General features: G+C 44.5%; 1 protein-coding gene across 1 annotated transcript in view; it reads right to left on the bottom strand.

Moving 5' to 3' along the window:
* Window positions 1–25,042, bottom strand: part of COL19A1 (collagen type XIX alpha 1 chain) — a 1,241,599-nt gene that overhangs the window by 98,205 nt on the left and 1,118,352 nt on the right. The window lies entirely within an intron of this gene.

Here is a 25,042-nt window from a genome sequence, read left to right as displayed (position 1 = left end):
GAGCCAAAGTCAGGGACGGAGCCGGGTCAGGTTTAGCAGAGAAGCAGAAGCAGAATCCAAGTCCAAGTTCAGAACAAGCCAGGTCAGCAACAGGGAAGCATACAGGTATCATCAGGTCACAGGAAACAGCTGAAGATCAGTCAGCACAGGAAACAGGAATGAACTTCCTTTAAATAGCCTGTCTGGCACCACGCCCATTAGTCATTCTTCTGGGAATAGCCTGTGCACGGCGACGCCCCAGACGTCTCACAGGGATTCCCTGACATTGCCCCCCCCTTAAGGGCAGCCTCCGGATGCCCAACATAGACCGTTTTTCCGGATGTTGTAGAAGGTAGGCTCGTAACAATCGAGGAGCATGGACGTTTGAAGCAGGTTCCCAGGAATTATCCTCAGGGCCATAGCCCTTCCACTTGATAAGAAGCTGTGTCCGACCACCCCTTCTTCTACAGTCCAGAATAGACTCCACCTCAAATTCTTCATTACCTTCGATCAAAAGGGGAGCAGGAACTTCAGATCCACGATCTGGGAAGGGGTTGGGAACGGCTGACTTCAGTAAAGAAACGTGGAACACGGGATGGATCTTCAGATTACCTGGTAAGATTAATTCGAATGCCACAGAATTGATCTTCTTCCTGATAGAAAATGGACCTAGGTATCTTGGGCCAAGCTTTTTTGAGGGACACTTTAATCTCAGGTTTGCTGTAGATAGCCAGACCTTATCCCCCGGTTTTAAATTCAAATTCCCTCTCCTTCTTCTATCAAAAAATTTTTTATTACCAGCCTGTGCCTTCAAAATGGTTTCCCGCAAAAGCTGACTGTTGGCATTAAGAAAATTTAGTCTTTCTTGTACAGCTGGTACAGCAGATTCCATAGGTAACTCAGGTAGGAAGGAGGGGTGATATCCATAATTGGCATAGAAAGGAGACTGCTTGGTGGCGGAATGAACGGAGTTATTATAAGCAAATTCCGCTAAAGGGAGGAGTAACACCCAGTCGTCTTGAGAAAAAGAAGAGAAGCACCTTAAATATTGTTCAAGAGTTTGGTTTGTCCTCTCGGTCTGTCCGTTTGTTTGTGGGTGGTAGGCAGAAGACAAACAAAGTTCAATGTTTAATGCTTCACATAAAGCTTTCCAAAACTTGGAAGTGAACTGCACCCCACGATCAGAGACAATGCTGGCTGGAATGCCATGCAATCTCACCACTTCTTTGATAAACGTGGAGGCAGTTTCGGAGGCAGAGGGAGTTCCTTTCAGAGGTATAAAGTGTGCCATCTTGGAAAGACGATCAACTACGACAAAGATAGTTGTAAACCCTTCAGATGGAGGAAGTTCCACAATAAAGTCCATAGAGATCATACTCCATGGTTTTTCAGGTACGGGGAGGGATTCCAACAGGCCCCAGGTCTTGGCCCGATCAGACTTGTTTCTGAGACACACAGAGCAGGATCTGACATAGTTTTTACAGTCCTTTAACCAATCTGGCCACCAAAAGGAACGGGAGACCAAATCAGAGGTTTTATGGATACCAAAGTGTCCAGCCAGAAGATGATCATGACACTTCTTAAGAATGGTGACCCTCAGTTGTTCAGGAATAAAAATTTGTTCCTTGTGGAAATAAAGTCCATCCCTCTGCTGGAGATGCAAGTTCAGAGGAGGTGGGGAGTTTGCAACTGTCCCCTTGATCTGTGACATCAAGTCTGTTTGCAAGAGTAGGAAATTCTTAGCTGGCAAAATGGTGTCAGGTTCAGGAGGTGGAGCTGGTTCAGGAAACATGCGAGAAAGGGCATCAGGTTTGCAATTCTTAGAGCCCGGACGAAAAGTTATATGGAACACAAATCGAGAGAAGAAAAGTGCCCATCTTGCCTGTCGAGGTCTTAATCTTTTCGCAGTTCTTAAATATTCTAAGTTCTTATGGTCTGTAAAAATAAGGATAGGGTGTGCAGCCCCCTCCAGTAGGTAGCGCCATTCCTCCAGGGCAGCCTTTATGGCTAACAGTTCACGATCTCCTACGTCATAGTTCCTCTCAGAGGAGCTTAATTTTCTGGAGAAAAAGGCAATAGGGTAGAGTAGGGACTTGGCTCCTTGTCGTTGGGATAGTATAGCCCCGACCGCATTTTCAGAGGCATCCACTTCAAGTACATAGGCTAAAGCGGAATCTGGGTGTTTTAAAATGGGAGCGGAAGTAAACAGAGTCTTTAATAGTTCAAAGGCGGCTTGAGCCTCTGGAGTCCATTTGAATGGGGTAAACTGTTTGGTCAGCTGTGTGATGGGGGATATGATGCCAGAAAAGTTCTTTATAAACTTCCTGTAAAAATTAGCGAAGCCCACAAAGGGCTGTACTGCTTTCTTGTCCTCGGGGGCAGGCCATTCCAGTACGGCAGATACCTTTTGCGGGTCCATAGCAATGCCATCCGCAGAGATAATGAGTCCCAGAAATTGGATAACCTGTTTTTCGAACTCACATTTCTCCGCTTTTGCGTAAAGACGGTGTTGGCGAAGTCTGTCCAGTACCTTCTTTACATGGTTTCTGTGTAGGTCGAGAGAACTGGAAAATACAAGGATATCATCCAAGTATACGATGATAAACAAATCAAGATAGTCCCGAAATATATCATTAACAAGATGTTGGAATGTGGCTGGGGCATTACAAAGACCGAATAGCATGACCAGATATTCGAAATGCCCAAAGCGCGTTCGAAACGCGGTTTTCCATTCGTCTCCTTCACAAATTCTGACTAGGTTGTAGGCACCCCTCAAATCAAGTTTGGAGAACACCTGTGCCCCTCGTAACCTCTGGAAAAGTTCGGGAATTAGGGGAAGAGGATAACGATTCTTGACAGTTATCTTATTGAGATCGCGATAATCCACACAGGGCCTAAGGGTATGGTCCTTTTTCTCAACAAAGAATATGCCCGCTCCTGCGGGTGAAGTGGAGGGTCGGATGAATCCTTTTTCCAGGCTTTCATTAATGTAGTTACGGAGAGTCTCTAATTCGAGCTCAGAGAGAGGGTAGATCCGGCCAAAAGGTATTTCAGCCCCTGGCAACAGTTCAATGGGGCAATCGTATGTACGATGGGGAGGAAGAGAATCAGCGCTCTTTTTATTGAAAACATCCAGGTATTCGTGGTAAACTGTGGGTACCAGTTTCAAGACTTCGGGGTCCGGGTGGATACCAAGGAGAGAGGTAACAGTAAGGGACTCCTCAGGAACACAGTGTGCCCGGCAGTAGGGAGAAGAGAAGGAAATCTCACCCGTGAGCCAATTGATGCTAGGGTTATGGGCCTTCAGCCAGGGTATACCAAGAATGACAGGAAACATGGGTGATGTTATAACGTCCAGGCAAAGGAATTCTTGATGACCAGAGGAGGAAGAGCAGAAAATTGGAGCCGTCTCTTGTGTCACTGGACCAGACTTGATACCAGAGCCATCAGCCAGGTGAACAACAAACCCTTGTTTCTTGGTACAGAGAGGTAGATTGTGTTGGGCTGCAAATGTCACATCCACAAAACAGCTACAGGCCCCAGAGTCTATAATAGCAGGAACAGAGATAGTCTTTTCAGGAAGTTTCAGATGGCAAAGCAAGGTGAGATGTGTTTGATTAGTCCCGGGTGGATGCATCATAGAAATCCAGTTAGAGGAGGTTCTGCAAGGCCTCACAGGACAAGTCTGAATGTGGTGACCGGCATCGCCACAGTAGAGGCAGAGATTGGAGCGATAGCGTCGAAGACGTTCCGATGTGGACAGAGGGGATCTCTGGAAACTCTTTCGTGAAGGGTAGTGAGGTACCTCTGGGGGGTTAACGATAATGAGAGGAGTATCAGCCCCAAACTCCGGGCGGACCAAAGGAGCCTTGTTAGTTCTTTCAGCTTGCCTCTCACGTAGCCTCCGGTCAATCTGGATGACAAGGTTCACCAGGTCTTCTAAGGCCGTTGGTACCCCCACCCTGGCAAGTTCATCCTTTAGGGCATCAGACAAACCAAGACGGAACTGATGATGGAGGGCCGAATGGTTCCACAGAGTATCGGCACTCCATACAGGGAAATCTGTCACATAATCCTCCACAGGCCTTAGGCCTTGCTTTAACTTGCTAAGCTTTGATTCAGCAGTCCGATGACAAAAAGGATCTGCGTATAGCTGGGACATGGCAGAAAAAAAAGAGTCCATGGTTGTCAAGGCTGGATCGTGTTGTTCCCGAAGATGGAAAGCCCAGGATTGGGGCTCATCCCGAAGGAGCGAGATAATGAACCCCACCTTGGTATCTTGTGAAGAGAAGGTTCGAGGCAACAGGGAAAAGTATAGTTCACAAGAATTACGAAAAGTCCGAAATTTTCTTCGATTTCCAGAAAAACGTTCAGGAATGGGAACCCGAGGTTCCGGGTGGAAATCCGCCGCACAGGATGTGCTGGGCTCCGTCAGAGAAGAGTCATTTTTGCGGGCCGATAATTGATCTTCGATGCAATCCAATTTTCCTTGCAGGCTTTGTACCATGTGGGATAGTGCAGAGATCGATCGGCAAACGTTCTCCAGTGGAGAGACCTCCCTTTCAGACTCCATAGTTGGCTGACTGATACTGTCACGTACCTGGGAGGAGTCTGAGTTGACGAGGTCGGCCTCTCTTATATCTCCGGCCCAGACCCCACTGAAGGTGAGACAGAGGGTGTCAAAGGCCAGGAGGGACACGAGTGCCTGTGGTTGTTGATGGATCAGGATAGGCTGCTTGTCCGGATCCTGGAAACTGGAACATGCAATGCTGTATGGAACATGTGCAGCAGATAGCCAGGCAAGCACTCGGGTAGTTCTGAGAGACAGAGTCAGAGTAGTAGGAAAGCCAGGGTCATCAACAGGCGGTGCAGCAGGGTACCAAATCGTAAGCAGAGCCAAAGTCAGGGACGGAGCCGGGTCAGGTTTAGCAGAGAAGCAGAAGCAGAATCCAAGTCCAAGTTCAGAACAAGCCAGGTCAGCAACAGGGAAGCATACAGGTATCATCAGGTCACAGGAAACAGCTGAAGATCAGTCAGCACAGGAAACAGGAATGAACTTCCTTTAAATAGCCTGTCTGGCACCACGCCCATTAGTCATTCTTCTGGGAATAGCCTGTGCACGGCGACGCCCCAGACGTCTCACAGGGATTCCCTGACAGTATCTCAACCCCTTACTCCCTTTGAGAGGCTATGGTCCAAACATACACACTAACATCATGTCATCTCCTTAATTCATCCTCTTCTACTCCTAAATAGACCTTCTACTACAGGAAAGGCCTGCTTGGCATGGGAACGAGACATTGAAATAGCCCTTTCCCCCGATGACTGGAATCACATCTATACCCATGTGAAGATGGTACAGCGCCACTAAATAAATTAACTAACTAAAGGAAAAGAGGTGAACCAATGTCCATAAGTCCATATAGAGGAAAAAGAATCAAATGCTGAAAATGTAGCCACAGATCCAACAAAATTCTTGCAAAGGAAGTTTCTTGGCTGAGATCACACAAAAAGAGGATGTACCCTTACCAGATAGTTGGACCCCCTGTTAAGGAAGGTCAAACAGGCGTGCGAAATCAGTCACCAGAATTCCTCTCCGAACAACCACAGAACCTCCGGATAAGGACCATGGAACCGGTAGACCTCAATGGACTCCAGGTGTACAAAGGGGATGACCAGATAGTTGGACCCCCTGTTAAGGAAGGTCAAACAGGTGTGCGAAATCAGTCACCAGAATTCCTCTCCGAACAACCACAGAACCTCCGGATAAGGACCATGGAACCGGTAGACCTCAATGGACTCCAGGTGTACAAAGGGGATGACCTCCGATAGCAAAGGAACTGGATCCTCCTCGCTCACTCCTGCAAGTCTCCCTCACTCGGCTTCCTCCTCCGACCGCTGTTCCAGCAGGAGCTCCGCCTCTTCATACACACTGTGTATGAAGAGGCGGAGCTCCTGCTGGAAAGGCCTGTCTCCCTCACTCGGCTTCCTCCTCCGACCGCTGTTCCAGCAGGAGCTCCGCCTCTTCATACACACTGTGTATGAAGAGGCGGAGCTCCTGCTGGAACAGCGGTCGGAGGAGGAAGCCGAGTGAGGGAGACTTGCAGGAGTGAGCGAGGAGGATCCAGTTCCTTTGCTATCGGAGGTCATCCCCTTTGTACACCTGGAGTCCATTGAGGTCTACCGGTTCCATGGTCCTTATCCGGAGGTTCTGTGGTTGTTCGGAGAGGAATTCTGGTGACTGATTTCGCACGCCTGTTTGACCTTCCTTAACAGGGGGTCCAACTATCTGGTCATCCCCTTTGTACACCTGGAGTCCATTGAGGTCTACCGGTTCCATGGTCCTTATCCGGAGGTTCTGTGGTTGTTCGGAGAGGAATTCTGGTGACTGATTTCGCACGCCTGTTTGACCTTCCTTAACAGGGGGTCCAACTATCTGGTAAGGGTACATCCTCTTTTTGTGTGATCTCAGCCAAGAAACTTCCTTTGCAAGAATTTTGTTGGATCTGTGGCTACATTTTCAGCATTTGATTCTTTTTCCTCTATATGGACTTATGGACATTGGTTCACCTCTTTTCCTTTAGTTAGTTAATTTATTTAGTGGCGCTGTACCATCTTCACATTGTCTTTTTGGTTTGATATACTTTGTACTAGCAGCCTTTTTAGCTCATTGTTCTTTGTGCGCAGCTTTCCTCCATTACTACATCTATACCCATACACACAAGGGGTCCGTCAATGTACCAACACAAGAAAACTGCTATAAAATTGTATTGAGATGGTACCGAACTCCAAACAAAATCAACACAATACTTCCTAAACATTGCTGAAGATGCAACTAAGATGCCGGGTCACTTCTGCATATCTGGTGGACTTGCCCTAGCATTCAAACCTTTTGGACCGGGGTACACTCTGTGATCGCACATGTTACAACCTTCACCATTGACTACTCACCTGCAGAATTCCTTCTCCACCACACATCTCTTTGCCAGAGAGACTATCATAAATCACTCGCCATGCACATGGTGAATGCAGCAAAACTATGCATACCAATACAATAACCAAACTATGCATACCAATAAAATTCTCTCAATATCAGAATGGTTCAAACGCCTACAAAAAATTGCCGACATAGAAGAACTTATAAGCCTTGCGAAAGACTCCCCATCCAAATTTGCTACCATTTGGACCTGCTGGCGCCACTATTGTACAACTGAGCACTACCAATGCCTAGCTACACCCCAGACTTAATCTCTAATTAGATAAAAGGCATCCATACCAGCACTCCTTCCCTCCTCCCCTCTCCTGGACCCCCTCTGTAAGACCTCATACATAAGCTATATTCCACATCTCCCCTTGGGGGATTGTGAAATGGGGGGCCCTTCTTCACTAATGAGATCTTGTGTCCTGATTTGGTTGGACTTCTCTCCCCTCTCTGTACCTCCTCCCCTCCCTCCCACCTTCCTTCTTATACAGATCCTGCCCTAGCCAGGAGAATTTTTATTATTATGCGTTATGGGATTTACCCTGTTCTATATCTGATTATTTCAATCTGGTGATCGACATTCAGTGTGCCCTCTTCTTTTCTGTTCTGGCTGTTTGATTACCAACCTGATTCAATTATGATAATATTCTTGCTATTTTGTAAAAAAACACCAACTGTAACAATATGACTGTTCAATGATTTTTTTTTCACATTGTTTGTACTAAAACTTTCTTTCCAATAAAAACTTGTTTGGAAAAAGAAAAACACACTTTTATGTTTTGTCACACTTTTATGTGTGCTACATTAGGCAGCCCATTCAAAATGAGTAGGCTTGCATGCACCTCAGTGGTCCATGATGCATTGGAGTTCCCATCTCCCCAAGCTGATTTGGCTCTATCACACTACAGGCAAAGCTGCAAGGAGAATAACAATGGGCATAGCTCATAGTTTGTTACTTGTTTCTGAGCAAAGCTGCTCTTTTTGTGTCACACATCACCAAATAATTCCCTGGTACAGTTGTGTGCAATAAAACATGTCCATTACCACACCCCATTGCTTCCATATCTGTCATGTTATAGAAGGCCTTTACCGCAGCAGTGGAAATTTGTAATTGAGAAGCTGCATTTTATTAACCAGTGGTAAGGCTGTACATTTTTTTGGGTGCACACTGTTTTAGCAATCACAATAATGAACTATAGGGTTTTATCTCCTTTCCCATTAATATTAGGGGGTTATTACTAATTTACCTAAGCATCCCCTTTTTTTTTTTTTTTTTTGCTCCTTTTGTAACTTTATACTTCTTGTTACACTAGGAAGGGTCCTTGCTTTTTTCTGATCCTCGTGAGTCTCTATAGGTGGTCCTCTTAGGTGCACCCCCTAATCTATTATTCCTTCCAATTCTTCATCTGCTCCAGTCTCTGAGTGGTCTCCGGGAGGTTTATATGAAAGGAGGATTGTTTTTATCCAGATGTATGTCCATCTATGAGCAATGGTATACAGTGTGAGTACAGTAATTGCATTTCCTAATTTCCATGATTTTCTATTTATATGACCAGGACTTTTTTTCAGAGAATAGGTGCAGGAACTCCCCCCCCCTTTTGAGTCACCTCTTGTCTCTGCCCCTCACCTACCTTTGAGTACCGTCCCTTGGTTCCACTTCCTACCCACCTCCCAGTACCACACCTTTTAGAGAATATAGAACCAAGTATCATTTTGTAAGTAATGTGTATGCAATTTGTTAATGATAACAGAAATAGCAGTAAAATAGATCCCCTGCAGTCAGAAACAATAGACCCAATCCCAGCCACACTAGATTCCACCAATAGATCTTACCACAGCAACAATAGATCCCCTTAGCAACAAAAGTCCCCACCCCAGCAACAATATATCCCCCCACAGCAATAGATCCCTCACACAATAGGCCCCCTGTTACAAAATACCACCTCAGCAACAATATACACCCAGCAGCAACAATAGATCTTCTAGCAGAAAGCAACAATAGACCTCTCCCTCACCAAGAGATCCCTCCCAGCAACAATTGACCCCCTCAGCAACATAAGACGCCCCCTAGCATCAAAAGTTCTCCACCAGTTGGTTACTATAGATCCCCCAGTAGCCAGCATCATAGACACTCCTTTGCCATTACATACATTCAGTGCTTGCGTTACCCCGTGTTCCCGCTGAAAAAAAGCCATCCATATGACTATAAATGTATAAGAACTTATCCAATACTGTATATACTAATATGCTGATGTATTGTACCTATAGATTGAATTATTATGCTCTCATCCTACCCCCTATGTAGAAGGAATCATATATTCCAAAACATGTTGGGAATCCTTGTGAACCCTACCACTATTTGGTTTCCCAACCCTGAGAACCAGTAGAGTTCAGAGTTTTATGGATGTTTTGTAGCATGTTTTTTCATGTACTGTGTGTCCCGGTATTGCTCAATTTCATTATGATACCCATTACCTTTTACTGACTATTTAATACACTTTTTGATTTTACTTCTCTACTATTCACTGCCTCCAAAGTCCCATGGGGATATCCGTTTCTTGTCTTTCAATTGTTTATAGGAATGCGGCAATAGGTCACATGACCTCTTTTATGCACCTAGAGTAGAGCTTTTTTATTTTCCTATCTACTCCAAGTGACACTTTAACACACATTGACTATAAATATAGAAATTTTCAGCAGCCCTACATAGGATGGTAAAATCTGTCTCTAAAAAAAACACTGTGTGATCTATCTCTATATACTCCAGTGTTCTTAACACACACTGACTGTGAATATAGGACTCGTTAGCAGCTGTGAAACATGCTGTGATGTATCCCTATCTGCTACAGGTCTGTCCATTACACAGTGAGTGTGCATTTGCCTCAACTTTCTTTCCCTGCAAATACTCCCTACATCAGTTCACCATTTTCTTGAATTGCAAAGCATGAGTTTGACCAAAACCTGAAACTCATTCCTATTGTCTTTCCACAAATTTAGTATGATGCAGAGTTGTCAGCTTTAACGTGTAAAGAAAATACGTTTTTCTGTGCTGTTTAGGACTCTTCTTATAAAGTTTACAGAATGAATCCTCACCTCCAGTACTAGTAAGCCACACTCGCAACACCAGAGTAGAAATATTTGTGATTCTGAACCATCTTTTTTTTTGCATTGTGCCTATCCTAGCAATAATGTCACCTTAAAATAGATTTGGATGCTGTTTAGCTTGTGCCACTGCTATGAAGCTTGTCTGTCTAGGGAGTATAGATTTGCTGCAGGACCTGCCAAAATGCATACTCTGCATCTGACTGTAGTCAGTTTAGAGTGGACATTTGTCACGTTTCAGTCAGTGCTCCCAGGTAGGGAAGCAGGCATATAGTGATCCCGTGCCAGATGGAGTAATGCTTTCTTACAATAGTTATTTAATTTTATTTTACAATAGCTTATGTGACATCGACAGGAATTATTGAATACTGTGATGAGCTGAACTGTTCTAGGTTCGGTTTAAGCAGGGTTTGGAGAAAGTCAAAGAAGTTTGGATGTTTAAGCGGAACCCCATTAAAACCAATAGGAGTCGAATCTGTCGCATTTAAAATGCCCATTTTCAGGGCTAATAGGCAAGGGAGTGCCAAAAAAAATAACAAGTAAGTAAACACTGCCCTGGGAATCATATACCAAATGCAAAGTTTTTTTTTTTAAATTGCATGCAGCAGAGTGATTTTTTTAGCACAGACTTTTACAAATGAAAAAAAAAAAGTTTTAAAATGCCATTAAATTACATATCCCTTCTGCTTCATCTTTTAAAAGAAAAAAATGCCACACAGGCCCCAAAGGACTCCCTCAATAGATAGCATACCCTAAGCCCCCTCCCCCCCCGACAATGCACAAGTGACCAGTGGTTTGTGGGTGAGGGACTTATTGAAATCTGGAAGCTCCCTATGGCTTATGGCTATGTTTAGGCAATGATGTAACCTGCTGCAATCCCTGCCTCATTTGCTTATGTAGCCAAGGGATTCCTGGCCAGGTAAATGAATAGAACGGGTGGCATCAGTGGTGTAAGCATGCGGGTGGTGCAAGCAGTTGACAAACAATTGACAAAAAGAAGCTGTCATGTTTGTCTACACTGAACACCCTAAATGTTTGCCATTTGGGTGAACTTTCAAGCAGCCAGTTTTTGGTCTGAAATTACGTTTGGACTGAGAACTAGGTTATTGAGCAGAGCACTCTGTGAGACACTCTCTTAGGTAGTCTGGCAGTGGCTTTATGCTTGGCTTAGTATCTTTATATTGTGCATTCAAATAGGCTTGAAGAACAAGGCTGTTGATTTAGCACAGCCTCTCAAGCAATCTCTCCATATAAGGGGCATTTCCTCCATGTTGCTTTGACTCTGCATACTACAGTTCTTGGTTATCTCCTTATAGAGCATTTTTGCTGTCATTCTTTTTTATGGCACAGTCTATATCTATACCATAGGGATTGTTTAGCATTATTGATGTGTTAAACATTTTTTTTTATCAATTGAAGGTAAGAGTCATTTTTGTAGGTTTGCTAGTGTAAGTGAATTTAAAACTGGGCTTCAGATAAAGCTGTTGGTACAGAGTTTGTGAGTCAAGCAACAGGTATCTGCACAATTAGATTTCTTCAGTCCACTATGCTATTTTACAGGATTTACAGAACACAGATAGTGTGCGCAGTTCTTTACAATATAAAGGGAGACAGGTGGGATAGGTGATCTCTGAAGAGATGAGTCTTCATGGATTGTCTAAAGGCAGAAAGAGTAAGAGATAGTTGAACAGTTTAGTTTAGATAGTACCAGTGGATGGGAGAGACCCTGGAGAAGTCTTGGAGGTGAACTGGAGGAAGTAGTGAGGGTGCTAGAGAGCAGAGGTCTTGGGGGGGTGTGAAGATGATTTGAGTGATATTTTGAGATGAGGTTGGTAAAGTGACTCATTGAACTTTTTTTATTGGGCGTAAGCTAGTGGAGGCATGGGCAGAGAGGGTCTGTGGACACCATGTGATTGGTAAGATGGATAAATCTGGCAGCAAAATTCACAATAGACGAAGGGGGCCAATGAAGTGAGAGTTACAATATTTGAGGCAAAAAGTAACAGGGAAATATATTTGAGGCATGGTGAAAATAGTGTTACTTACTTACTGATATCTTCGTTAGCAAGTTGGTTATGCATAAGTAAACTGAAAGGGTTAACTAAGGAGAAGATAGAGATATTTTGGTATCGATGGCATAGGAATGGTATTGGAAGTCATTCCAGAGAGGTCAGGGTATCAACTGACAAAGGGAGGAGGCGTTGATAGAGAAAAAAATATATACATTTCTTTCACTGTCGTGAGAGGTACTTATTTACTTACACAATTAGGATGATTAAATAAAGCAGTTCCGAATCTTCACACACTAAAGTGTTCAAGTTTTCACTTTAATTATCTAATATTATGCAAATAAAATAGGTAAGCAGGATTTTTTGATTGCTTTTGGATAATTGAAGTGACTGTAGCTTTGTTTGAAAATGCTGAGCTCCTTTAATAAATTAGATCACATATGTGAAAATGCTCACCGATATTTGGTAACCTCATTACAAAAAAAATCATTTTTTTCCCTTAAATGTCATCTCTAGTATGGGAAATTGATACACCACTCCATATAGTATATCGTAAAGTAAACATTTCTCTATGAGGGTGACTCTAGACAATTTATTTATCTATAAAAAAAAAAAAGTCCCAAGGAATTTTTTAGATATAATAACAGTAAAAAAAAAAAAAGCAAGGTCAGAGCATGTTGCACACATAATAAAATGATGAAGGGAGGATGGGTACAGATGGCACAGAGAAGGCACCTGTATTAAATGCTTTTTTCTCCTCTGACTGGTATACTGATTACAACAGTATTGTTAGCAGCACATCCCAGGACTTACCACTGTGGCTAACAGAGGCTTGAATTAAGGAAAGACTTGATAAGCTTAACACAAATAAATCACCAGGACCAGATAGCTTACACCCGAGAGTGCTCAAAGAACTCAATTGGGTTATAGCTAGACAATTGTTCCTAATCTTTGCGGACAGCATACTGGCAGGAACTGTACAAGTTGACTGGAGAAAAGCAAATGTGGTACCAATATTCAAAAAAGGGCAGAGACATATTCCGTGGAACTACAGGCCAATCAGACTGACATCAATAGTAGGTAAATTATTGGGGGGTGATAAGGGACTATATCCAAGAATTTGCTGAGGAAAAAAGTAGCATTAGTAGTAATCAGCATGGATTTACAAAGGGACATTCTTGCCAGACCAATCTGTTAACATTCTATGAGGAGGTGAGCTGCGATCTAAATAGGGGGGAGGCCCGTGGATGTGGTGTATCTGGATTTTGCAAAGGCATTCAATACAGTTCCCCATAAATGCTTAACCTACAAGCTAAGGTCTGCAGGCATCGACCATAAGGTTTGCTCTTGGGTAGAAAACTGGTTACAGGGGAGCTTCCAAAGGGTGGTGAAAAATAACGTGTACTCAGACTTGTCTGAAGTGGTAAGTGGGGTACCCCAAGGTTCTGTCCTGGGACCAATTCTGTTTAATTTTTTCATAAATGATATAGAGGATGGGATTAGGGTTGAGCGAACACGGACTGTATTATTCGTGTTCGTACCGAATAATTGGATTTTTGTTACCCGAACACGGACCCAAAAACTTTACTGTATGTTCGGGTAAAAATCCGTGTTCGGTCATTTTATTTCCGGGTTTTGCATGCATTGGCGCGCTTTTCATGGCGGGCTTTCAACAGCCAATCAACAAGCGTTTAACTGGTGTGCCTAAGCCATCCCAGCCATGCCTACAAATGTATTAGTAGCTGTGATTGGCTGTCTGAAGCATGTGACCAAGTCTTTATAAGTTCGAGGCAGCGCCGCTGCGGTGTCATTCTGCTGTGTACTAGTTCAGGGACAGAGCACACATACGTGCTGGCTGCTGATTAGGCACAGACAGGCAGGCAAAACTCATTTGTGTCCGCATAGAATTGAGGGACAGGTCGGAGTGTGTTAGGCAGGGCGAGTTGTAGGCATTTTAGGGCGAGGCTGCTGCTGATTTTTAGGGTCAGTGTGTGTCTGGATAGAATTGAGGGACAGGTCGGAGTGTGTTAGGCAGGGCGAGTTGTAGGCATTTTAGGGCGAGGGTGCTGCTGATTTTTAGGGTCAGTGTGTTCTACAAACTACAATCGATATTGCTGTGTGGGGTGGGGTTTGCAGTCACCCGATCTACGATCATCATCTTATCAATCCTTTTAGGGAGAGAGTCTGCTGATTTTTAGGGTCAGTGTGTTCTACAAACTACAATCGATATTGCTGTGTGGGGTGCGGTTTGCAGTCACCCGATCTACGATCATCATCTTATCAATCCTTTTAGGGAGAGAGTCTGCTGATTTTTAGGGTCAGTGTGTTCTACAAACTACAATCGATATTGCTGTGTGGGGTGGGGTTTGCAGTCACCCGATCTACGATCATCATCTTATCAATCCTTTTAGGGAGAGAGTCTGCTGATTTTTAGGGTCAGTGTGTTCTATAAACTACAATCGATATTGCTGTGTGGGGTGGGGTTTGCAGTCACCCGATCTACGATCATCATCTTATCAATCCTTTTAGGGAGAGAGTCTACTGATTTTTAGGGTCAGACAGTGTGTTCTACAAACTACAATCGATATTGCTGTGTGGGGTGGGATAGGAGATAGGCAGGTATCAGTGGTCCACATCCATTTTGCTGTGTGTGGGCTGCTGTGAACACAATCTTTTTGGGGTGCAGTGAACACAATCTTTTTGGGGTGCAGTGAACACAATCTTTTTGGGGTGCAGTGAACACAATCTTTTTTGCCCACTGAGGAGGAGGGAGAAAAGTATTTTTCTATCAGTCACTGTGTGCAGCATTTTTCCTTCAGTTGTGCTGTGCTGACTGATCATACACTGCTGTGTTCAGTTCACATGTGCTATTATTGAGTGGTTTCAAAAATCATACACTTTTTTTCTATTCCACTATTCAATATACAGCCTTGGGTTAAAAAAATTAAATTATGGCCTGAAGCAGAGCTGAATGATATTTGGGGTTATTGGGATTCATCTCATACTTCTGAAGATTTGAGGGTGCTGCCTGTTCCAAACTCCTCCTACTCCTCATCCAGCCTTTTAGGGGTACAAACAATAGTAATTGGGGCCTAGTGTGCTTCTGTACGTGTGAGATACATACACTTTCTTTGATCATATTTCCTATTTCGCTATTCAATAAAAACCTTTGGGGATCAATTAAATTGCGGGATAGTTTGTGTTGGTACGTGTGAGATCCACCTTTCCAAGTTTTTGGGGTTCATCTCATACTTCTGAAGATTTGAGGGTGCTGCCTGTTCCAAACTCCTCCTACTCCTCATCCTGCCTTTAGGGGTACAAACAATAGTAATTGGGGCCTAGTGTGCTTCTGTACGTGTGAGATACATACACTTTTTTTGATCATATTTCCTATTCCGTTATTCAATAAAAACCTTTGGGGATCAATTAAATTGCGGGATAGTTTGTGTTGGTACGTGTGAGATCCACCTTTCCAAGTTTTTGGGGTTCATCTCATACTTCTGAAGATTTGAGGGTGCTGCCTGTTCCAAACTTCTCCTACTCCTCATCCTTCCTTTAGGGGTACAAACAATAGTAATTGGGGCCTAGTGTGCTTCTGTACGTGTGAGATAGATACACTTTTTTTGATCATATTTCCTATTCCGCTATTCAATAAAAACCTTTGGGGATCAATTAAATTGCGGGATAGTTTGTGTTGGGACGTGTGAGATCCACCTTTCCAAGTTTTTGGGGTTCATCTCATACTTCTGAAGATTTGAGGGTGCTGCCTGTTCCAAACTCCTCCTACTCCTCATCCTGCCTTTAGGGGTACAAACAATAGTAATTGGGGCCTAGTGTGCTTCTGTACGTGTGAGATACATACACTTTTTTTGATCATATTTCCTATTCTGCTATTCAATAAAAACCTTTGGGGATCAATTAAATTGCGGGATAGTTTGTGTTGGTACGTGTGAGATCCACCTTTCCAAGTTTTTGGGGTTCATCTCATACTTCTGAAGATTTGAGGGTGCTGCCTGTTCCAAACTCCTCCTACTCCTCATCCTGCCTTTAGGGGTACAAACAATAGTAATTGGGGCCTAGTATGCTTCTGTCCGTGTGAGATACATACACTTTTTTTTATCATATTTCCTATTCCGCTATTCAATAAAAACCTTTGGGGATCAATTAAATTGCGGGATAGTCTGTGTTGGTACGTGTGAGATCCACCTTTCCAAGTTTTTGGGGTTCATCTCATACTTCTGAAGATTTGAGGGTGCTGCCTGTTCCAAACTCCTCCTACTCCTCATCCTGCCTTTAGGGGTACAAACAATAGTAATTGGGGCCTAGTGTGCTTCTGTACGTGTGAGATACATACACTTTTTTTGATCATATTTCCTATTCCGCTATTCAATAAAAACCTTTGGGGATCAATTAAATTGCGGGATAGTTTGTGTTGGTACGTGTGAGATCCACCTTTCCAAGTTTTTGGGGTTCATCTCATACTTCTGAAGATTTGAGGGTGCTGCCTGTTCCAAACTCCTCCTACTCCTCATCCAGCCTTTTAGGGGTACAAACAATAGTAATTGGGGCCTAGTGTGCTTCTGTACGTGTGAGATACATACACTTTTTTTGATCATATTTCCTATTCCGCTATTCAATAAAAACCTTTGGGGATCAATTAAATTGCGGGATAGTTTGTGTTAGTACGTGTGAGATCCACCTTTCCAAGTTTTTGGGGTTCATCTCATACTTCTAAAGATTTGAGGGTGCTGCCTGTTCCAAACTCCTCCTACTCCTCATCCAGCCTTTTAGGGGTACAAACAATAGTAATTGGGGCCTAGTGTGCTTCTGTACGTGTGAGATACATACACTTTTTTTGATCATATTTTCTATTCCGTTATTCAATAAAAACCTTTGGGGATCAATTAAATTGCGGGATAGTTTGTGTTGGTACGTGTGAGATCCACCTTTCCAAGTTTTTGGGGTTCATCTCATACTTCTGAAGATTTGAGGGTGCTGCCTGTTCCAAACTCCTCCTACTCCTCATCCTGCCTTTAGGGGTACAAACAATAGTAATTGGGGCCTAGTGTGCTTCTGTACGTGTGAGATGCATAAATTTTTTTGATCATATTTTCTATTCCGCTATTTAATCAAAACCTTTGGGTATAAACAATTAAATTGCGGGATAGTCTTTGTCGGTACGTGTGAGATACACCTTTCCAATTTTTGGGGCGCATCTCATACTGCCGAGGATTTGAGGGTGCTTCAGTCTGCCTCCTGCCTGTTCCGAACTCCTCCTACTCCTCATCCTGCCTTTAGGGTACAAAAAATTGTAATCAGGGCCTAGATTGTGTTTGTACGTGTGAGATACACCGTTTTGTAAAATTTGTCCTATTCCGCTATTCAATATACACCCTGTTTGAGTGTAAAAAGTTAGATTCCGGGATAGTCTGTATCGGTACATGTGAGATACACCTTTTTAAATTTGTTTGGCGCATCTCCTTCTACCGCCGAGGATTGCAGGGCGCTTCAGTTTGCCTCCTGTTCCCAACTCCTCCTACTCCTCTTCCTCATCCTGCCTTTAGGGTACAAAAAATTGTAATCGGGGCCTAGTTGGTGTTTGTACGTGTGAGATACACCGTTTTGTAAAATTTGTCCTATTCCGCTTTTCAATATACACCCTGTTTGAGTGTAAAAAATTAAATTGCGGGATAGTCTGTATCGGTACATGTGAGATACACCTTTTTAAATTTGTTTGGCTTATCTCCTTCTACCGCCGAGGATTGCAGGGCGCTTCAGTTTGCCTCCTGTTCCCAACTCCTCCTACTCCTCTTCCTCATCCTCCCTTTAGGGTACAAAAAATTTTAATCGGGGCCTAGTCTGTGTTTGTACATGTGAGATACACCGTTTTTTATCCTTTTTCCTATTCCGCTATTCAATATACACCCTTTTGGGGTAAAAAACATTAAATTGCGGCATAGTTTGCATATTTGACTGTCAGATACACCCGTGCGATACTGTTGTTGTTTTGTTCCGCTATTCAATAAACACCTTTCTAGGGCAAGATCATAAATTACAGAAATATGAGGAGACCGTCAAATAGGGGCCGTGGCCTGGGTCGTGGTGCTGCTGGTAGAGCTCCTGTTGCAAGGAGAGGACGTGGTCGATCTGTGCCAGCTACACGCACAAGTGAAATACCTTCCACAAGTGTGAGTAGGCGACAGAACCTGCAGCAGTATTTAGGGCATAATGCGCCTCTAGACGTGATGAGGCCTGAAGAAGTACAGGCGATAGTAGATTGGGTTGCTGACAGTGCCTCCAGTTCCTTCACATTGTCTCCCACCCAGTCTACTGCAGAAAGGTCAGAGTTGGCACCTGCAGCCAATGTCCAACCGTATTTCACCTCACCCCCTTGGAAATCAGGCAAGCAGTCTGAGCCCCAATCCATACAACAGTCTCTTGTTCTTTTTGAGGACTCTGTCAGCAGGGTTTCCCAGGGCCATCCACCTAGCCCTGCCCCAGAAGAGGAAGAGATTGAGTGCAGCGATGCCCAACCACTTATTTCTGAAGATGAGTACATGCAAGGACCATCGCAGCACGTCTCCGATGATGACGAAACGCAGGTGCCAACTGCTGCGGCACTCAGAATTGTGGAGACCGACAAGGAGGGCAGGGGTGAAGACTGGGTGGAAGATGATGTGGAGGACGATGGGGTCCTCGACCCCACATGGAATGAACATCATGCAGCTGACCTGAGTAGTTTGGAGGAAGAGGCGGTGGTCGCACAGAGCCACCAGCACAGCAGAAGAGGGAGCAGGGTGCAGAAGCGGAGCGGCCGTGCCCTAGACACTACGCCTGCTACTGCCCAACGCAGCAAGGGAACGAGCGCACCAAAGTCAGCTCAAAGGAGTTCTCTAGCGTGGAAGTTCTTTAGAAAATGTGCTGATGACAGGACACGAGTGGTTTGCACCCTGTGCAATCAGAGCCTGAAGCGAGGCATAAACCTTCTCAACCTGAGCACAACCTGCATGATCAGGCATCTAAGTGCAAAGCACGAGCTGCAGTGGAGTAGACACCTTCAAAACCAAGAAACGTCTCTGGCTCATCCTGCTTCCTCTTCTGCTGCAGTCTCGGCCGCTCCAGGCACATCTGTAGTGATACTGGCACCTGCCACCCCGCAAACAGAGGATCTGTCAGCAACACCACCACCTGGGTCACCAACCATCTCCACAATGTTCCGTGGAAGCGTTCAGCTTTCCATCTCCCAAACACTTGAGAGGAAGAGGAAGTACCCCTCTACCCACCCGCGATCCCTGGCCCTGAATGCCAGCATTTCAAAATTCTTGGCCTTTGAAATGCTGTCATTCCGTCTGGTGGAAACGCACAGTTTTAAAAACCTTATGTCGGTGGCTGTCCCACAGTACGTCGTGCCCAGCCGCCACTACTTTTCCAGGCAAGCCATCCCTTCCCTGCACAACCAAGTGGGGGAAAAATCAGGTGTGCACTGCGCAACGCCATCTCTGGCAAGGTCCACCTAACTACCGATCCGTGGACCAGTAAGCACGGTCAGGGGCGTTATATCTCCCTAACGGCACACTGGGTAAATGCAGTGGCGGATGGGCCTGAGGCGGATAGCAATTTGGCGCATGTCCTTCCACCACCGAGGATTGCAGGGCGCTTCAGTTTGCCTCCTGTTCCTAACTCCTCCTACTCCGCTTCCTCATCCTCTACCGCCTCCTCATCCGGACAGCGTAACACCTTCACCATCAACTTCAGCACGGCCAGGGGTAAACGACAGCAGGCAGTTTTACAACTTGCCTGTTTGGGGGACAAACCACACACCGCGCAGGAGTTGTGGAGGAGCATGGAACAGCAGACAAATGAGTGGTTGCTGCCAGCGAGCCTCAAGCCCGGCCTGGTTCTGTGCGATAACGGGTGAAATCTCATAGCAGCTCTGGGCCTAGCCGGTTTGACGCACATCCCTTGCCTGGCGCATGTGCTGAATTTGGTGGTGCAGAGGTTCCTTAAAAGCTACCCCGATATGTCAGAGCTGCTGCAGAAAGTGCGGGCCGTCTGTGCGCACTTTCGGCGTTCTCACCCTGCTGCTGCTCGCCTGTCAGCGCTGCAGCGTAACTTCGGCCTTCCCGCTCACCGCCTCATATGTGACGTGCCCACAAGGTGGAACTCCACCTTGCACATGCTGCAAAGACTGTGCGAGCAGCAGCAGGCCATAGTGGAGTTTCAGCTGCAGCACGCACGCGTGAGTCGCTCTGCGGAACAGCACCACTTCACCACCAATAACTGGGCCTCCATGCGAGACCTGTGTACCTTGTTGCGCTGTTTTGAGTACTCCACCAACATGGCCAGTGCCAATGACGCCGTTCTCAGCTTAACTATCCCACTTCTATGCCTACTTGAAAAAACAATTCGGGCGATGATGGAAGAGGATGTGGCACAGGATGAGGAGGAGGAGGATGAAGAGGTAACATTTCCAAGGCTTTCAGGGCAGTCATTCGCAAGGGGCTCCGAGGGTGGGTTCCTGCACACACAAACGCCAGGGACACAATTGTCCAGCAGGGGCACAGTTCTGGAGGATGAGGAGGAGGAGCTGGAGGAGGAGATGGAAGCATGTTCACAGCAGGGTGGCACCCAGGCCAGCTCATGGCCATCACTGGTGCGTGGCTGGGGGGATACAGAGGACACGGACGATACACCTCCCACAGAGGACATCCTTTCGTTGCCTCTGCGCAGCCTGGCACACATGAGCGATTACATGCTGCAGTATCTCCACAACGACCGCCGAGTTGCCCACATTCTAACTTGTGCTGATTACTGGGTGGCCACGCTGCTGGATCCCCGTTACAAGGACAACGTACCGTCCTTAATTCACTCACTGGAGCACGATCGCAAGATGCGTGAGTACAAGCGAAACGCTGGTAGACGCGATGCTGCTGGCAGGAGGAGGAGGAGGAGGAGGAAGAGGTCGCCAACGTAACCAGGGCACCGCCAGCACCTCAGAAGGCAGGGTTAGCATGGCCGAAATGTGGAAAAGCTTTGTCAGCATGCCACAACAAACAGCAGCACCAGCAGCTCATATGGAACGTCTTAGCAGGAGGCAGCATTTCACCAACATGGTGGAGCAGTATGTGTGCACACGCCTAAACGTACTGAATGAGGGGTCTGCCCCCTTCAACTTCTGGGTCTCCAAGTTGGGCACATGGCCTGAGCTTGCCCTTTACGCCTTGGAAGTGCTGGCGTGCCCTGCAGCCAGTGTATTATCTGAACGGGTATTTAGCACAGCTGGGGGCGTTATCACAGACAAGCGCAGCCGCCTGTCCAGAGACAATGTGGACAAGCTCACGTTCATTAAAATGAACCAGGCATGGATCCCACGGGACTTTTCCGTTCCTTGTGCAGAATAGCGATGGATACCAACCTTACCCAGCCATTGTTCCATTTTTGCTCTTTCTCACTCTTTTGGGGTGTACCCTCATTTAAAATTTGTGAAAAGAAGCAGTGTTGGCTACCTCGTCCTCCTCAGGGCCAGATTAACGTAGGGGCTATTGGAGCTGCAGCTCCAGGCCCCTACCTTTATATAGGCCCCGGGTTGGCCATATTCACTGTTACCACTCTTCTGTCACTTGTAAACACAGAAGTCTGGCTTCTATGCTCGCTTCCCCAGGCAGCTCCCTCAGAACGTAATGTGGGGGTGAAGGGTTGGAAATCGGCGCTACCTACCACATGTGCAACGATGTGAGTAAAAGAGGAAAAAGTGCTTAGTGCATACAAAATAGTGCAAAATGTGACAATTATAATTAATCTTGTAAATGAATAGATAATAAATCCAATAAATAAATAAATAAAAAATAGAAAAAAGTTATTAAATATATGGTGTTTGAAGTGAAGTAAAAAAACTAGGTATGTATACAAAGTTAGTGGTTACAATTGCCACTATAAAATGCTGAATGAGGTAGTTGTGAATTAGTCATAAATACTATAAAAATGCCATTTGTATATCCTTTTGTTAAATGCTCATGTAATGTGTCGGTCTGGACACTGGGGGTCACACTTACCCTGGGACACACAGAAGTGTATAAGCCAGATAACAGGAACTAAGTAATTCTCAAACCTGCCTGTTGGTGGTCCCACAGGACCAGAAAGATCCCATCTGGGTGTAAAGGGAAAAATAAAAGATCCTTAGTGTGACAAGTAGAGAGCAAGTATACAAGGCAATAGTATCGACTCACGCTTGAAATTGATGCAGCAGATCTTCTCAGATACTGGCAGTCTGCGCCGGGGAAAAAATACAGCGTTCCAAGCATCGGCGAGCTGCGGACCGGAAGTGACGTGGGTTTCCGCCCGACGTACGTTTCGTCATAAGCTTCTTAGAGGTCGGTTGGTGGCTGCAACCTTTTATATTTTCACTGCCTGGCTGTTCTTATTCATAGCGCTGGTTCTACACCCCCCATTTAAGCTCCCTCAGAACCTCCCCACACAGCACGAAGGCCGGACAAGGAAGGACAGTTGCCGATGCATGGATGTGTTTATGGGCTTCAGAGACAGCATCCCATGTTGAATTAGGCATGCATGGCTGCACCCTTCCTCCTCTGGGTGCATGCCAAGGCACGGCCCTTAAGGCCCTTCAAAACTCCATATGGGCCTCGTCCTTCTGAGATGAAGAACATTGTTTTATTTTTCTGTTTTTTTTGTTGTTTAAAGTTATTTCCCTATCCACATTTGTTTGCAGAGCACTTGCCATGCTCTTAACTACGTTTTGCTGCCATTTGCAGCACTCTAGCCCTTTCCATTGGTGTTTTAGAGCCATTTTAGTGCCTGAAAGTTTGGGTCCCCATTGACTTCAATGGGGTTCGGTGTCCGGGAAAAGTTCAGCAAAAGTCCGGGACACGGACCCGGACTTTTTTTTAAAGTTCGGCCGAACCCGCTGAACACGGACATCCAGGTGTCCGCTCAACTCTAGATGGGATTAATAGCTCAATCTCAGTTTTTGCGGATGACACAAAAATAGACAGGGCAATTACTTCACATCAGGACATAAAAATCTTACACAATGACCTAAACAAAATAATGGAGTGGGCAACCACATGGCAAATGAGGTTTAATGTGGGGAAATGTTAGGTAATACACTTGGGGGCTAAAAACATAAACGTAAACTACTCACTAGGGGGGAACCTCTGGGTGAATCAAGGATGGAGAAAGATCTGGGGGTCCTAGTTGAAGACAGACCGAGCAATAGCAGGCATGTCAAGCTGCAGCTGCAAAGGCAGTGGAATATTAGCCTGCATAAAAAAGGGGTAGTTTCAAGAGATAAAACTATAATCCTGCCACCTTGGCAAAACTCTGGTCCGGCCACATCTGGAGTATTCTGTCCAGTTCTGGTCACCAATTCTTAGAAGGGATGTGATGAAGCTGGAGAGAGTCCAAAGAAGGGCAACAAAACTAATTAGGGAATTGGAGGACCTTAATTATGAGGAGCGACTACAAGCACTAAATTTTTTCTCGCTGTAGAAAAGACACCTGAGAGGGGACATGATAGCAATTTACAAATGTGAAAAGAAAAGAATATGTAATTTCTGGTAAGCGGTACCTGCACAAGTTACTCATTAATTTTGGGTGTTATTCCAAATTTATTTTTCTGATTTACACTATGGCGTCTGCTTTTCTTTATTTTATATAACGTCCCACTGAGGAGATCCACACCGGAACCGTTGAGGTCCACTGTGTCTTACTTCCTGAGGACAGTTGGAGTCATCTTATATTATTTGGCTTTCTTTTATTCAGTTTCCGGTAAGCGGTACCTGCACAAGTCTCTTCATTTTACAATTTTGTATTGGACACTCTTATGGACTACTTCATTTTATTTTTCAATCTATAGCGCAACTTGTTTTTATATATTTTTATATATAGCAATTTACAAATACCTCAATGGTGATCCCAACATAAGAAAAAAATGATTCAGTCTCAGGGAGTGTAACAGGACACGTAGCCACACAATGAGATTGGAGGAGAAGCGGTTTAATCTTAAGCTGTGTATGGGTGTTTTCACTGTCAGTGTAGTAAGGATGTGGAACTCTCTTCCACAATTAGTGGTATCAGTGGTAGTATTGATACTTTTAAAAGACTCTTGAAAGTGCATTTTAAATAATACAATATACAGGGATATGAGAAATGATTATCGTCACTGACACACACACACACACACCTACACAGGTTGAACTGGATGGACTATTTTTTTTTTCAACCTACTACTTCAACCCAACTACTATGTAACTATCAAATTATGTAACTATTTTGTCAGTGCTGGAAGCATAAATGGGGGAGCTAAGTTTGTGACCATGAATCCTGTATTATAATAAAAGACATGACATCCTAAGAAATGCTTAGTCAAAATATTTAATAAGTATGGTTCAGGAGGGGGGGGATGAGCGAGCTTTAAAATGAGGACTTTTGATTTTTCATGTTTGTGTCCTATAGACTTTAATAGAGTTTGCATGTTCGCTAGAACTTTTTCCCTGTTCGCGATGTTCTGGTGCGAACCCAACAGGGGGATGTTAGGCCCATCCCTAGTTTTGACAATAATAATATTGTTGGTAAAAAAGAGGATTTACCTGTAAAAAAAGAAACCTGAAATAAAAGAATCTCATTATCCATGTGTGCTTAGAGTACCAAGGTTTTAATTGGTTCACCATGCATACCACATTTGTTTAATAGCTAATGAATAAGCTTAATAAAATACATATATGTTAAATATTATGTTAATTAAATACTGTATAAAAATGTACATACATAATCATTCTATCATAGCAAATTGCATAATTTGTTGTTTACTTCACTGTTATATACTTATATTTGAAAAACCTGATTTTGGTGTCAGAATCAGATCATATTAAAAAGATTTGACTTACCAAGTAATATCTCCATAAACCCATACCTTGTCTGCAATTGGGACAATTATGTCAAATGTAAAAATACA

This window comes from Pelophylax lessonae (assembly GCF_965119305.1).
Source record: "Pelophylax lessonae genome assembly, chromosome: 3".
Taxonomy (NCBI): Eukaryota; Metazoa; Chordata; class Amphibia; order Anura; family Ranidae; genus Pelophylax; species Pelophylax lessonae.
Note: the sequence above shows the minus strand (reverse complement) of the source record. Positions and strands in the feature narration are given on the sequence as shown.